Raw genomic sequence first — 16,418 nt, 5'->3', positions numbered from 1 at the left:
CACTCCTGCCTCATCCTTGGAAGAAAAACTCCCGTGGGATCCCAGCAGGAAGGAGTCACAGAGTTTCAGCTCAAATGGCCAGAATCTCAGAGGCATCTGCTGCTCATTTTACCAAAACAAGCCCAGAGATGCTCAGTGACTGGCCCAGCGTTGCACAGTCCAGGGTTTGGTCCGAGTGGTCCTGACGTGTCCCCTCGTGGATCTGGGAGATGGAGCTCAGGGCCTACTAGCCCAGGACTCTCGGGGACGAGAGACCCCTCCCAAGCCCCACCTCCTCCCCCCGCCGGGGGCCCGCTGGGCCCCTGCTGTCCACACAGCCCTGATCATCCAGGGCCTGTTTCTCAGCTCAGGAAGACTGGCCTCTCTGCCAGCCCCACCCAGTGGGCCTGGGTTAGGAAGTGGCTCCAGCAAGGGCCACCAACAGAGCAGGTGGGACCAGGGGCTCAGCTCCTCCTGGAGGCGCACAACCCGGGGAAGTGTCGTTCAAACCACAGGGACAACAAGCTCAGGAGGTCACCACTGCAGCCAGCAAAGCCCGCCCTTCACCAACCAGCAGCCTCCCTGGGCGGGGGGGCTCCCCACAGCCAGGCCCCCAGGGAGGCGAGTGGGCCATGAACCAGTGGGAGAGGTCTCCTCTCAGAAGGAGATTCAAGGCGGGCCCAGGAGGGGGGTGGTCCATGTGGAGGGTACTTACAGTCCAATCCAAACCAGTCCATCCTAGAGTAAATCAACCCTGAATATTCATTGGAAGGACTGATGCTAAAGCTGAAACTCCAATACTTTGGCCACCTGATGGGAAGAGCTGACTCATTTGAAAAGACCCAGATTCTGGGCAAGATTGAAGGCGGGAGGAGAAGGGGAAGACAGAGGATGAGATGGTTGGATGGAATCACCGACTCAATGGACATGAGTGTGAGCAAGCCTCGGGAGATGGTGGAGGACAGGGGAGTCTGGCGTGCGGCAGTCCATGGGGTCACAAGGAGTCGGACACGACTGAGCGACTGAAAAATGACAACAGTTTTAGGAAGCAAATACAAATATTATCCAGCCTCAAGTGAAGCCAGGCAGGCCTGTGAATCAGCTCAGAGCAATTCTCATGACAAACTCGGGTACCAGTCCCACACTTCAAACTGGGGCTCAGAGTGCCCTCCCCAGCACCCCAGCTCAGGGCCTCCAGCCACAGAGCCCCCCACCCCACGCAGGACTGGGCCCCACACCTAGGATGCGCCCAAACACTGTAGCTGTTAAATCGCCCTGACAGCCCAGTGAGCCCACCCGCGGGAAACTGAGGCCTGGGACGTGGCCACAAAGCCGGTGAGAGGCCGCATCCAGGGTCTGAGCCTCCCAGCCGAGGCTTGGACCATGGGGTTCTGACAGCTGAGCGGAACCTCGGCCCAGGCCCCCTGCGTGTCCCGAGTGGTGCTGATGGAACCCCGGAGCCCGCTTCCGGCCCAGCAGCCCTGGTCCGCCGCCCCCACCCCCGTCCTCAGCCGTTTCAGCAGCTTCGCTGTGCTCCTTTCAGGTTTTTTATTTTTTTCCCCTCCTTTTTTTTTTTTGCTCCCTCTGAGAGGCAAACGTTCAAACAAAGATGTAATGCTGGAATGAGGCATTAATTTCAATAGTCACTTAAAAGAAATTGCCGGGGAAATATCTCATTTTCCCATTAAGAGCCGTGGAGCCCAGGCCTCTGGCGGTTCTGCCCCACACCCACTCCAGGCCCCGACAGCCCTCTGCCCTCTCCCCTCCCAGCATCGCAGTATAACCTGCAGGCGATTTCTCACTCCCTGCCCTGGAAGGACGCCCTGGGCTCCATGTGGCTCCCAACAGCAAATGCCCAACAGGCAGGCTCCTCTGGGGAAGCCTCTCTGGAAGGGGTCCCCCGGCAGACAGATGGGGTATCTTCCTGGGAGCGCAGAGCAGGTGCTAACTGTCTTCACATCTTGGGGACCACTCAGGGTGGGGGGTGTTGGCGGGGGACAGCGGGCACACAGCCAGGCTCCCCAGAGGTCCCTCCTTGAAGGTGGGAAGTGGCTGGGGTCAGAAAAGGGTTTCCAGCCTCCCCGAGGCCCCCACACCACAGGGCCAGGAGGAGGACACACCTTCCCAGGCCCTTGCCTGGGCAACAGGTGACCTGTGAGCCCGAGGTTGGCAGGTGTGGTTGACCCGAGAGAAGGATGGTGTGTCTTTCTCTCCAAACCAGGAGGGATGTCTGGAGCCCTCCTCCTGCCACCCTGCAGGCCAAGGACTGCCTGAGGCAGAACCAGAGGCTGAGAAGGGGGGTCTGGGCCTCCCTCAGCCTCCCATCTCCCCATGCAATGACCACTGACCCCTCACTTCCCGGGCACCCAGCTCCCCGCCGGCTCTATTCCTGCAGGCCCCGTTCTCCGCTGTCAGCTAACCTTCCGTCAACAAATACTTGTGAGGCACTCCACCCAGGGCTCTCTCTCTCTTACAAAGAGCAATTAGTATTTAACAAACTTATTTATACCTATTTTTAATGCTATATAGGGGCTTCCCTTATAGCACAGTTGGTAAAGAATCTGGCTGTAATGCAGGGGACCTGGGTTCAATTCCTGGGTCAGGAAGATCCCCTGGAGAAGGGAATGGCAACCCACTCCAGTGTTCTTGCCTGGAGAATCCCACGGACAGAGGAGCCTGGTGGGCTACAGTCCATGGGGTCGCAAGCGTCAGACACGGCGAGACTAAACCACCATCACCATCCATGTTATATAAAAATTGTTATGATTAGAAATTAGAGCTGAGGGCTGTGGCGCCCTCCAGCACGTGACCCGTGTCCACAGGCTCGAGTCCATTTACCGCATGTGGAGACCACGTGGGACCCACCACAGCCCCAGGTACAGAGGAAGGGCTGAAGCCCGGAGACTCGGTCCTGTCTCCTGAGGTCCCACAGCCGAGCTCTAAGGATCTGAACCTAGTTTCTCTCTGCCCCAGGGCCCGAACGCTTGACCTGGTGGCCAGGACTATGCATCCAACCCTCAAGACTCAAGGGAGTCCGTCTCCAGGGAGGGCGCCTGAAGCCTGGCAGGAAGGTGCTTGGGGCCGGGGGACCCACGAGGCCCGTGTGGATGCATGGCTGCTGATCCCGGCAGCCTCGTCTAGGTCTCACCTGAATGAGGAGAGATGAGGGGACCACGGCCACTATGGAGAAGAGGACGAAGGGGCCGCAGAAAGTCCAGAATGGAGCTTTTATACGTTAACACGAACGCCTGTTCCCGTGCACAGTGAGGTCGAACAAACCTAAAAGGCGTTTGGAGCAGAGAAAGGTTTATTGCAGGACCGTGCAAGGAGACAGGTGGCCCAAACCCTAAAAGGACCCAAACTCCCAGAAGGGTTTCGGGAAAGCACTTCTAAAAGCCAGGGGAGGGGGTCGGATTGCGGGGTCTGTAACCATCTCATACACAAGTCTCTGATCGGCTGATGGGACGTAGCCGGTGGGGTCACAGGTGGGGTCACAGGTGGGGTCACAGGGTGAACTGTACCAGTCCTCAGGCTCCAGGACACCTGGGGCTCTGTGCTTAAGGTCATCAAGTAGTTAACATCTTCCATTCGGTGAGGGGGGTTACATCTGCAAAACCGCTCAGGAAATGTGTCTCAAATGCTATAGTCTGGGTACTTCAGAGAGGCACTAAGGCAGAGGATGTGGGGAGGGTCTGCCCACCCCTTCCCAAAGGCCCCATGGGGTCCTGCTTGGTTACAATGGAACATTATTCAGCCTTGAAAATGGGAGACCGCTCCCATTTGCAATAACTTGGATGAACCTGGAGGACCTTACGCTTAGGGAAAAAAGCAGACGCAGAAACCCAAAGTGAGTGGTACTTTTAGGCACGTGGGCTCTGACGCAGCCCAACTTACAGAGGCAGAGAAGCTTGGGAACGGGGGCTGGTAAAGGGACAACACTTCGTTTATGCCGGATGAGCAGGTTCTGGGGATGCAGAGGACAGCGTGGAGGCCTTGGGTGACACAGTGCCACACTGCGTGCTTGAAGTGTCCCGAGAGGGTAGGTCTCAAGTGTTCTTATCCAAGGAAGCAAAGCAAAGGAAATGGTGGCCGAGGCCAGGTCATGCGTATGTTAGCTCATTTACTTGTGCAGATAGCTTGTGTGTTCTGTGTGTGGTCAGTCGCCTCAGTGTGTCTGACTCTTTGCGACCCCATGGACTGTAGCCCTCCAGGCTCCTCTGTCCATGGGATTCTCCAGGCAAGAAACATTGGAGTGGGTTGCCATGCCCTCCTCCAGGGGGTCTTTCTGACCCAGGGATGGAACCCCAGTCTCCTGCATTGGCAGGCTGATTCTTTACCACTGAGCCATCTGGGAAGCCCAGTCAGTCCTGGGGATGAATCTAAACCGGAGGAGATGGCCCGGGAGCAAAGCCCCCAGGCTCCCCTTTGACTCTTGGGCATGCCTTCCGCCGCAGCCCCATGAGAGGGGCGGCCGGAGTGAAGCCCGTGAGCACACAGACATTGCTTTGCCTCTTCTTTCGGCATCTTCCCAGTTTTCTTTTTTTCCCCACAAGTGCCTATAAGTCTCTTTGGCAACTTAGAAAGCAGAATAGACCCAGAAAACTCCCCAGGAGCAGCAGGGATTTATTTTTGGCCTGAATAGCGCAGTGGAGGTGTGCTGTCTCCAAGTCAAGGCCGTTTCTCACGACCCACACCAGCCCCCTGGGCCCCAGGCTGCTGCCCCCAGTGGGGAAGTCATGCGCGCCCTCCTGAAGGAGCAGCACTGGGGGGTCAGAGCCGCTCACCAGCTGGACTGACCTCTGACCCCGCCCGGAGTGGCCCGGGGACTGTGGCCTGGGATAGAGCATTTCTGAGAGCACTCCGGGGCAGGCAGTCTCAGGACTGCCCGCCCTGGGAGAACTGCTTTCCAGCTAGCACCAAATCAAACCCGCATTTCAGCGGGGCCTGGGGGGCGGGGGGAGCTATGGGGCTGTGATGATGGAGAAGGGATGCAGGGACGCGGCCCCGGCGGGGGAAGGGTGGCTGCTTGGCCTGGACTGCTCCCAGGGAACCAGAGCCCTGTTCTCTCTCCCACCCTCCCCCAGAGCTCTCCATGGGTAAGTGTTAGACTCCGCTGGGCTGTAGCAGGCACACTGATGGACGACCCAGCGGGTTTCGAGGACGCCACCCCGGTGCCAGCCTGGATTGCAAAGACCTTAGTTAGGGGAGCGGGTGCTGGCCTAGATGCCCCTAGTGACCCGTGCTCCCTGCCAGCCGCCTGCAGCGGCCTTTCGCCCCTGCCTTCTTTGCTGCCCACCTGACCCCCACCCAGGCGAAAGGCTCTCAGCCCCCAGTACCATCCTCCTGGCACTTTCAGCCCAAAGTTGCATAAGCTTTTGCTCTCCCCGCCACCCTCCCGCCCCGGCTTGGCCTGCCGGCTCCGCTCCAGCCACTGTGAGGACGGGAGGAATTCGTCTGCAGAGGACACGCTCAAGTCTCTGGTGGGAAGCAAATGCATGTACCGCAGTAAATGGGAGCAGCTTAAAAAAAAAAAAAAGAGCACAAAATCCATCGGGGACCCCGTTGCCATAGGAACTGGTGTTACAGCTTGCTTCCGATAATTAATGGAGGGCTTTGCTATTACAGTCTTCTTGAAACTTCGCTCTCCCCGGCGCTGCACTGCAGCATGAGGCAGCCTCCCCATTCATAAATATTTCATCACCCCGGACATCGTGAGGCCGCTCTGCTGAGTCCCGGGTCCCGGCTTCTCTCAGCTTCTCTCTCTCCCTCCGCCTCCTGCGTCTGTTTGCCTGCCCGGCGTCCTCTGCCTCTAAACCTGGAGGGGCAGCTTTCCTGCCCTGGTTTTCAGAGCCCGGCTTCTGCGTCCTGGGCCTGGTCTTCCTTCCTCAGGGTCTCTGGCCTCCCTCCCCGGCGGCATTGGTCACTGGGGCCCTGCGGCTGTCTTGCTTTCTCCCCAAGGCCGCCCTGGGGCTCTGGCCCTGCCATGAGTTAGCCAAGCTCGGGTTTCTGCTCAGTGCAGAGTCTGCCTGCCCTGCAGGGTTCGAGATAGAGACCCCTGCCCCCAGCCCTGCTGGCCCAATATGCTCAGATGTTGGTCCCCTGGGTGGTGGGGGGGGCTGGCCCCGGTTTTCATCTGGATGAAATAACATCTGAGGGTTTTTCTCCTCCTGGCTGCCCTGGAGGCAGGGGAACTCTCTGGAAGGCATGGCACAGGGGAGGGCCCTTCACAGGCATGTGGGGGAGAGGCGGGCCCCCTCCCAGGGACCCCGCAGGGTGCTGCTGACCGGAGGAGTCCGGGCTGGAGTCAGGCACAGTGGGGTCCGATCACGCACATCACGGGCGGAGACCAGGCTCAGGGTCACCGTCCCCTCTGTCCTGCGCACCCCACGAGGGTCAGGGCCCCGTCAGCAGATGCCTTCCGCTCCACGAGCCTGCTCTGGAGGAGGCGCTGTGCTGGGTGGACGGGGCCCTGTTCCCCCGGTTCAGGCAGCCACGAGAGGAGATGGAGCCGTCCCAGCAGTGACCCAGGGGTGCTCCCAGGCCCCCAGGGCTCTAGACTTGGCCCCTCCTGCAGAGAGGATAAGCCCAGCCCTGTCACCGCCTGTCTCTGCCCCTCTGCCCTCAGAACCACCCTGGGAGCCTTGATCGTGGAGAGCTCCTGCCCTCCAGGCCCAATTTCCACACCTGCCACGCGTCCCTGGTAAACGAGTCATATCCTTGTCCGCGCTGAACCTCCCCTAACAGGGACCCAGCTGGTCACGCCAGTGACAGTGAAAGGGGAGCCGAGGTCCCCCTAGAGGCGGAGGCCGTCTAGCCCTGCAGGGCGTTCACCCTGCGCAAGGCACGTTCCAGTCGGAGGGCTCTGCACACGGGCGCAGGGGGTGGCTCGGAGGGCCTTCCCGGCCCCTGAGCGGGTGAGCGGGACGGCTGGGGTGTGGGCTCAGCTCCTGCCAAAAGTGCCTTTCTCCCTTGAAAGGGAACCGGGGTGCCTTCTCCCTCGGGAGGTGGTGCAGAGGGCCTCAGGCCTGGAGTTGAGTCTTTGCTTCTGGGATTTTTGTCCTTAGACCTCAGCTGCTTCACCTCCTAGCGAATGAAAATTTGGTTGAAAGTGGACCCCGTTGCCCACACCGGCCAGCGGCAGGTCAGACAATGATTCCCTAAATCCAGAACACTCTATGCAGCTTCCAGGGGTTTCCACCCCATCTCACACGACAACACCCCAGGACGCAGACACCCCTTAGTGACTGCAAATGCCTACCGTGTCTGCATCCTGGAGTGTTTTCAGGTCAGACCGGGTGGAAAACCCTGGAAACTGCATAGAGAGTTCTGGATTTAAGGAATCATTGTCTGACCTGCCACTGACCAGTGTGGGCAACAGGATTCGTGTTCAACCAAATGCAACTGGCAGAGAAGTCAAGACGCAGCGTGTAAGGACCTACTATACAAAACAGGGAACTCAACTCTCTGTAATGACCTGGATGGGAAAAGGATCTAAACGTGTAGACGCATAACTGATTCGCTTTGCTGTAAGCGGAAACAAAGGCAACATTATCAATCAGCATAGAGCTGATTCCTGACCAGGGATGGAACTCACGTCTCCTGCACTGGCAAGAGGATTCTCTACCACTGCACCACCTGGGAAGCCCAAAACGCCGATAAAGATTCATTAAAAAGACACAGGGCGGTTGGTGGTGGCGGCCATCCGTGCCCACCCCACCATGTTACAGATGCAGCCACTCTTTGGGGTGGCATGAGGCATGTCTGAGTGGCTTCCAAAACGATCACTCCTTTGCTGGTAAATTTAAATATATAAACTTGTAAGCTTCTCATCAGAGTTCCCCGGGAAAGGGAGCTTTAGTTTTGGTGTCTCTTTTTGTAGCAGACAATTAATGACGCTGTTTAAATCCCTGTGTCTATGGGTGGACCCTCTGGGCTAGAATCCCATGCCATGCCTCAGCAGAGAGCCCTGCTTGCTTTGACAGCACCAGGCTAGCCTGGGGGACCGCTGGTGTGTGCAAGAGGAGAGCAGGCCCAGAGGAAGCGGGGCGTGGAGCTGCACAGGGCCGCCCCCTCCATGTGGAGCTCTCTTCGCTTCTGCTCCACGCACCTCTCGGCGCCCCCAGATGGCACGCCACAATAGTGCCCCTTCACACACAGGCACCTCCAAGTCGGGGAGTTAACAGTTTGGAGAAAGCCGTTAGAAGCAACAGCCAGCGTTGCAGAGCTGGCAACGGTCTAGGGCTCTTTTTTGCCTTTCCCCGTTTTAACTGTTAAAATCCATCTCCGACATCGCACACGCGGATGAAATCAACAGTCTCTTATCAGATCCCAAATCTGTCAGCCAGAGTCTACCAGCTGCCTGGAGCCAGAAGCCTGTTCACACGTGTGACTTGAGCTGAGCAGGGGCTGGGACGACAGCAAAGTCATCTCCGCTCCGGCACCCGCCTTCCCCAACACTTGCTCACTTGGAGCCCGGGAGGCAGGCCACGGGCCTCTGTCTTTCCCAGGCGTCCAGGCCCCCGTAGGACCAGTGACCAAACACATTCCTCTTCTCCTGCCCTGTCGTGCAAACCCCGGTGTCCTCAATGGGTGGGCCTGGGGCACCGGTGCCCAACCGGGGAGAGGGGATTTGTCCCGCCTGGCCCTGGCCCAGCGATTTCAGGGCTGGGGGCTCTGCTCCCAGGCGGGGTTGGCAGCTCCCAGAGGACCGGGCCACTGCACTTCCGTCCAAGACGTCTGCTTCCACGACATCTGCTGGAAAGAAACAAAAGATTTCACAGAATATGCTTCCCGAGGACAGGTTCGCAGTTAATCCACCTACAGATTCCCCAGCCTGGCACAAGACCAATATTAATAAGAACCATTCACTGGGCAACTGCTGGGTGCCAGGCACTTGACATCATCTTGTGAGTGTTAACATATATTTTTTTTAAGCTCATGAAATTAAGGAAACTTCCTGAGAAAATGGCAAAGCCCCTGTATGTTTCCTTGGACTCTTACGACAATGATGGGTGAAAGGATATGTTGAATGAATGGATGGATGGATGAAGGGGTGAGTGAAGCCTTTCTTCCTGTCTGTTAACCAGTTGCTGCATCTGCCTGTCTGAAGATGAGGGGCGAGCGTGGCACAAGGGAGGCGCCCACGGCTGTGTGATGAAGGTGGGGCCACCAGCCCCATCTAGGTGAGGAGGCCGAACCCTCAAGGGCACAGGAGCAGAAGCCCCTTCCTCCCTGCAGCCCTCGCACCTGAACCCCAGCCCCCAGCTGCTGAGACTGAGCCGCCCTGGGCTCTGCAGCCGCACCCAGGAGAGCCAGCCGGCGGGCAGGACGGGGTGGCCCCGTCAGCTGGGCAGGGCAAGGCCCCACACTGCGGCCTTTGCGCTCGTCTGGTCTGCAGATGCCGGGACGAGGCCCACACGTAGGGTGTGCGCGTGTGTAGTCGCTCCAGCCGTGCCTGACTTTGTGACCCCGAGGACTGCAGCCCGTCAGGCTCCTCTGTCCATGGGACTCTCCTGGCAGGAAGGCTGCAGCGGGATGCCGTGCCCTCCTCCAGGGAATCTTCTCGACCCAGGGATCAGACCTGCATCTCTTACGTGTCCTGCGTTGGCAGGCGGGTTCTCTACTGGGAAGCCCACTCATATCGGGGGGAGGAGATCTGCTTTACTCAGTCTACCAGTTCAAGAGCAAATCTCATCTAGAAATACCCTCCAGACACACCTAGAATAAGTGTGACCAACTATCTGGGCACCCATGCCTCAGTCAGGTTGATTCCACAGAGACAATTAGCTACCCACCATTCACAAGTCCTACAGGCTCCCAGGACTTTAAGTGTCTGCAGCTGGCCTCCACGCCTCCCCTCTGCGGGCCGCCCCTTCTCCCGCCAGTCACCCAAGCCAGGACGAGGCATCATACCTCTCACCCTCAATCCACACAGCTCAGCCTCCGAGCCCCATGGAGGCCACCCCCAGGACGCCCCCAAGGCTTCTGCCCATTCTCCTCCCCACGGTGCCCGCCTGGCCCTGGGCCCCGTCAGGTGCCTGAGTTTCACCCGCTGCCTCGTTGTCTTTTCCACCCTCCAGACTTCCCCACTTACGTCCTTCCACGATGTCGTGCCCTGGCCTGGACTCTATGGTGGTGGTTTCTTTGTTGTTCAGTTGCTAAGTTGTGTCCGACTTTTTGCGACCCCATAGACTACAGCATGTCAGGCTTCCCTGTCCTCCCCTATCTCCTGGAGTTTGCTGACGTTCACGTCCATTGAGTCAGTGATGCCATCTAACCGTCTTATCCTCTGCCACCCCCTCCTCCTTTTGCCTTGAATCTTTCCCAGCATCAGGGTCTTTTCCAATGAGTTGGCTCTTCACATCTGGTGACCCAAGTATTGAAGCTTCAGCTTCAGCATCAGTCCTTCCAACGAATATTCAGGTTTGATTTCCTTGTTTACATATAAACTTACATAATTATATATATACATTGAAAGCTTTTCCCCTAAAATCTAGAGTATATACATATATGTCCAGCGCCACGAATCCTCAAATAACATTTTCCTTTCTCCCAAGATTTTTACTCATTCTTCTTCATAGATCAAAATTTAGTCTAGGTAGTAGTCCCCATTATTGCTTCTTTGTCCACTTTTCAATTTCATCGCTAATCCAACACTTACTTGGAGGTGTTGTGAAATGTTTAAGATGTACACATTGCATGCAGAATAAGTTCAGTGCACCGCTCTTCACCCACCATCTGAATGAAGAAACAAAACGTTGCCCATACATTCAAAATTTTCACAGCGTCAGCGCCCCATGAACAGGTAAACTGAAACCAGGCCTTACAATCACTGCTCTTTGCTTCACACAGTCACTACATATGCATTCATCCCTACACGATGTAGTACCATTTCTATGTTTTATTTTCAATATAAATGAATCTCAGTATATGTCATCTTCTGCAACTTGCTTCCCTTATTCAACGCTGCATTTTTGAAATCCAAGAATGTTAACACATAACACACTGGCTTTTTCACTTTTCACGGCTGCACAGTACTCTGCACATGAATAGATCACCATCTGTGAATCTGTTGTTCTGCTGATGAACATTTAAAGAAATGCTGCTGTGAACCTTCTAGGACCTTCCATCTTTCATTGTGGCCCACCATCTTAACAGATTTTCTAATGTTAAACCAGCTTTGGATTTCTGGGAGAAACCCAACTTGCTCAAAATGTCTTTATTTTTATAAAGTACTGGATTTGGTAGGAAACAGTGATAGGAGGCCTTCAGCTGGTCGTAGGTGGCAGGCAAAAAAAAGTGAAGTGCTAGTTGCTTAGTCGTGCTGACTGTGTGACCCCACGGACTGTAGCCCGCCAGGTTCCTCTGTCCACGGGATTTCCCAGGCAAGAATACTGGAGCAGGTTGCCATTCCTTTCTCCAGGGGACCTTCCTGGGTGCCAGGTGGCCAGTCCCAAAGTCAGGACCATCTCTGAAGGGCCCTGGGTAACTTCGGGTGGGCAGCATGATCAACTCTTCCTGACTGTTCAAGGCCCCACACCTCCTGCTGAGCTCCTGCCTCCCCCAGTGTGGAGCCAAGTAAGATGGCAGCTGCCAGATGGAGGCCCCACCCAGCTGGGTCATTGCCAGGCGGTGGGCCAGCCTCTCTTTCTGTCCCACCTGAGACTTGGCCATCTGCTCCAGGAGCCCAAATCCACCCAGGGTCCACGCTCAACCCTAGGGCAGCGGGAGAAAATGCCACCGACACACCAGGTGGTGGAGGTTAATACTGGACGGTCAACTTGAGACGGAGACACAGGTCACATCTTACTGAGAGAGGATAGCACACTTCGGTGAGAAGCCCAGCTTCTTTGTGACACTACAAGGCTTTTGTTTTTTGACTTTGCCCTGCAGCATGTAGGGTCTTTGTTTCCCTACCAGGGATCGACCCAGGCCCCCTGCCCTGGAAGTGTAGAGTCTCAACCATGGGACTGCACAGGAAGTGCCCGATTCTTTCTGGTGGCACCCCCTTGGCACGTGGGACCTTAGTTCGCTGGCAGGGCATCAAACCCATGTCCCCTGTTGGAAGGGCAAAATCTTAGCCACCGGACCACCAGGGAAGGCTGGAGGATGATAGGACCTTTAAGGGGGGTACTTTGGCATATATATATATATATATATATATTTTAAGGGAGGTAATTGGCATATATATGTTTTTAAGGGAGGTAATTTGACAGAGGTCTATTTAAAGATGGGGGGAAGAGGAGAAAGAGCTGAGTGGGGCGGGGGTCTTCCGGACCTGCCTCTTCAGAGCCGCTGCTCTCTTCAAGCAAGTCAGCAGCAGCGATGCTCAATGCCCTCGGGGAAACATGAGGTGAGGTCTGCCTCCGCCATCACAGGAGCTCCTGGAGGCTTTGTTATCTGTTTGGGAAAACCCAAACACCTGGGGAGAGGGATTCTGAGCACCTTGAAGAAACAGAAACAGGCTTAAAAGAGGGGCTTGCCCACTTCTGCCATAGCCACCCATGCCTGCCTCTCTGAGAGGGCAAATCCCGGAGAGGAAAGGGCCCCCGGGGGCGCCTGACCTTGCAGGATCCTCCGCCCCTACCGGCTATCCGCGGCAGCCTGGGTGTGTGCACGCCTGCGGACCAAATGGACGACCGCGCATCCACACTCTGTGAGCCCGGGCCGGGAGGGCAGGGGCTCTGGGGATGAGCTCAGTCACACAGTCCGCCTGCCCTTGTGCAAGTTCAGGGCGGGAAAACGCACTGGGGAAATTGGGACACGGTAAGGTCATCCGGTCTGCGGGCCGTGAGACACGCCCGCCACACCTCGTGAAGCGGCGAATTCTGCCTTGCAGGCCTTGTCAGCGCACAGCTGCAGCGCAGGCTGGGACGGGCGTGCGGCTGCGAACAGCAGGGGCACCCCGGGAGGAGGCAGCAGCCACCGGAGCGCCTGACTCCCACGCGGGTACCTGGTGACGAGCAGAACCCACCAGGCTGGCTTTTAAGGCTGTGAGAAGTCGGCGGCGAGAAGGGTGCTTGGAAGCTTCGAGCTTCCTGCCAGCGGCGGGGCCCGCGCTCCCAGGCCCCGAGCATCGCCAGGGTAACCTGTCTGGCTGCAGCAGGTCATCGCCGGATCGGAAGAGTGAGTTTGAGCCTCCTTGTTCCTAATTTCTCCCCGGCATAATCACCATCGCGTTATGCCTGCCTGCGTACACTTCCCATCGGGACAGGGACATTCGACAAGCCACAGGCTGCGTGTCATTAGACGCAGCAGAGCACGCCGGTGGTTCTGCTTTATTAAAGGAAAATGGAAATAAATTCACCACAGAGAAAAGATCAAACTGTGAAGTCTCACAGAAACAGAAATGAACCAGAAGGGGCTCTGCTGTGTTTGGTGCCAATTCCTCAGGCTTGCCGTTAAACTGTCTTCTAGAGCTGTTTTCTTTATTTCTCCCCCCTTTTAAACGAATTCTCTCCAGCCATCCCGCACAGATTCAGAACCATTAACCCGGAAAAGAAGAGGGGAAAGGGAAGGTCCTCTTGGTAACGGGAGACTTCGAGTGGCTGCAGCTCCCTGCCCGGAGGACCTGATTCCCATGTTCCGTTACTGCTCGTGTGCCACGGTCAGCATCCTCACCGGGAGACAGCGAGAAAGACAGTGCCAACACCCCCAGGGTTCCGGGGGCCATCTCCACTGGACACAGCCGCTTGCTTCTCCCTCAGTATTTCTAAATCTGCTCTTGGTCGGTTGCAAATCTGGGTTCCCCCTGTTTTATCCTCAAGTTTCTGTCTGGATCATCAGAAATGATTTTGGATATAACACTGAGCCCTTTGACTCAGAAATTCCCACCTGGGAATCGAGCTGAATGAACTAATCCCCAAGATACAGAAAGCTGTGGACCTGAAGATGTTCACAGCAGCATGTTTTATACTGGTGACAGGTGGACAGCGGCTTGCCTATGAAATAGCCGATGATTAGGCAATGTGTGCTTGCGATGGGATGGTGAGATTCCCTGCGTGTCTCACTTCCTGCTGAAATGGTGCTGTGGTTCCCAATAGGGGTCCCAGGGTGCCTCAGTGAGGGGCAGTCTGGGAGCTGCTGTGAACACATCACAGCGCAGAGTGAAAATCCCCACATTCCCCCAGGGAGGCTGTGAGGGCTATCAAAAATGTTAAGTTCCTTTGCTTTGGGCAGAAATTAAATCAAGCCAGGGTGGTAATAAGGGTTATCTCCTGCAGATCAGAGGCTCTGGCTGGCAGTTTTGTGTATCTTTGATTAATTTTAAAAATGAGAAAATGAATAAGTCATTGCTTGGTAAATGCACTTGTTTGCTAGATGAGAATCTCTTAAAACATGAGGTCCTGGGGGAGAAAAATTACAAATGAGTTTCTTGGTAAAAATAAATTCATGAAAGTGTCAGCCTGCTTGGCACACAGCGGCCTCAGTCCCTTCATCCCTCCTGTAAAGGGGCGACTCATCATGTGGGCCTGGGATTCTGAGGGTTCTCAGATGGGAACCCTCACTGAGGCACCCCAGGGACCCCCCGGGACCCCATTGGGACCCATGACCTGGGATTCTGACCCATGCTGGTGGCAGGTGAGAGATCCGTGTCTTCCAGGGGAGGCCATGCAGTCCAATCTCTGCCAGCATCTTAGCATCATCAGTGGCAGCAGGTCCTGCAAGCGACAAGGCCCAGGACAGCTGTGTCCCTCCAGACCCCTGCTGTCCTTCCAGCTCACAGATGGACGCTGCCATCGGCCGCCTTCATCAGCTGGGCTGGCCAGGCCCTGGAAACATCGTCTCTCTTTCTAGCCTCCTGTCCATGCAGCCTTCTCCTCCCCACAGCCGGCTCCCGCAGGGACTGCAGCTGCCTCCTCCTGGCAGGCTCCCCACCTCCTCTGGCCAGCTTCTCAGGTCACGGTATGTTCTTCTGCTCTTTGCCTACAGAGCTGCGGCCACATCACTCCTTGGCACTGAAGGCAGCCATGGCTCCTGCCCTTTCAGGTCCATTCCTCACCAGCCTTCTGGAAACCTGGGCCCAGGCATGTGCAGCCCACCCGGTGGGGCTGGCTGTGCCCTGCCTCCAAGCCTCTGGGGCTTCTGTAACTGTTTTCCTGACATTTGGCTTGGAAAACTGACAAACGGCTTTGCGTTCTGATTTCTGGTGGCACGCAGTGCTCCTGACAGCAAATGAGGTAAGTCCCAGGGAACCAGGATGCTGGGTTCCTGTGTGACTTTGAACCAGTCCGTCCACCTGTCTGGAAAGCACAGCTGCCATCTACTGAATTACAGACACACAAAAATGAGTTATCTAAAGGGCTTCCCTGGGAGCTCAGGTGGGAGTCTGCCTCCAATATGGGAGACCTGGGTTCGATCCCTGGGTTGGGAAGATCCTCTGGAGGAGGGCATGGCAACCCACTCTGGTATCCTTGCCTGGAAAATTCCATGAGCAGAGGAGCCTGGACGGCTATAATCCATGGGGCCACAAAGAATCAGACATGAATGAGCCCACACTCAAAGGATTAAAACACGCTAGAGAAGCAGGCGCCCAGCAGTGATCGAAATACTCGGTGAAGAGCCAGCTCCGGAGGGACACGGAGCCCAGGCCACGGATACCAGCGCCCCTGCCCGAGGAGTCCACCAGTGCTGTCGCCACCCTGCTTGACGGATATCCAGACAGCGGGTCTGGAGGGGCGGGCCCACCCAGGAGCCCGGGAGCCTCTAGGCTGAGCGGTTCCCTGCATACACAGGGGCGGCCCCCGCTGCCTCTCAGCCTGGCTTCCTGCTCAGTGTGGACTCCAAGGGGCAGCATGACTAGTTCTCCGGCGGAGACTAGCTGTCCTTCACCCGGCCCTTCACCACACACCTCCTAATGCTCTCGCTCAGCAAGGTTTGGCAACATCCAGGAGGAGACACCTAGAAAGGACGCTGGGCCTGGAACCGAGAGAAGCGGGTTCTCGTCCCGGCCCTGCGAGCTCTGGTTGGCAAGTAGCTGGCTGACTTTGGGCCAGTCTGGGTGACACTACGGTTTGCCTATGAAATGCCATCTCCCACTCCCCTTATCTATGTTTGTTTATTTATTTTTTGGTAGCATCTTTTTTCCCTACAATAGAGGCTAGAAATGAGAGACACTTCCCTTCCCAAGTCTTGAAGCTGGACTGTGGACCCAATCCTTGCCAATGAGGCTTGAAGGGAAGGCAGTTTTCTCTGTGAGAAACAGAAACTGGTGAAGGGAGAGAGATCCTCGGCCCCCTCCATTTCTTCTGTTGGGGCGTGTGTGGAGCCATGCGGGTTGGTGCCCCTGCAGCCACACTGTAACCGTGAGGGGGAGACCTCGCCCACCTGCTGCAGCTGGCAGAGCAGAAGGCAGAGCCTGGGGTCTCGGTGAAGTACTGGGCCAGTGAACCCGCCCTGCTCCTCCAGACTTGCTGTTCTGTGAGCTGACTGTCTAAGCC

This window comes from Capra hircus, chromosome 23, assembly GCF_001704415.2.
Source record: "Capra hircus breed San Clemente chromosome 23, ASM170441v1, whole genome shotgun sequence".
Classification (NCBI taxonomy): domain Eukaryota; kingdom Metazoa; phylum Chordata; class Mammalia; order Artiodactyla; family Bovidae; genus Capra; species Capra hircus.
Note: the sequence above shows the minus strand (reverse complement) of the source record.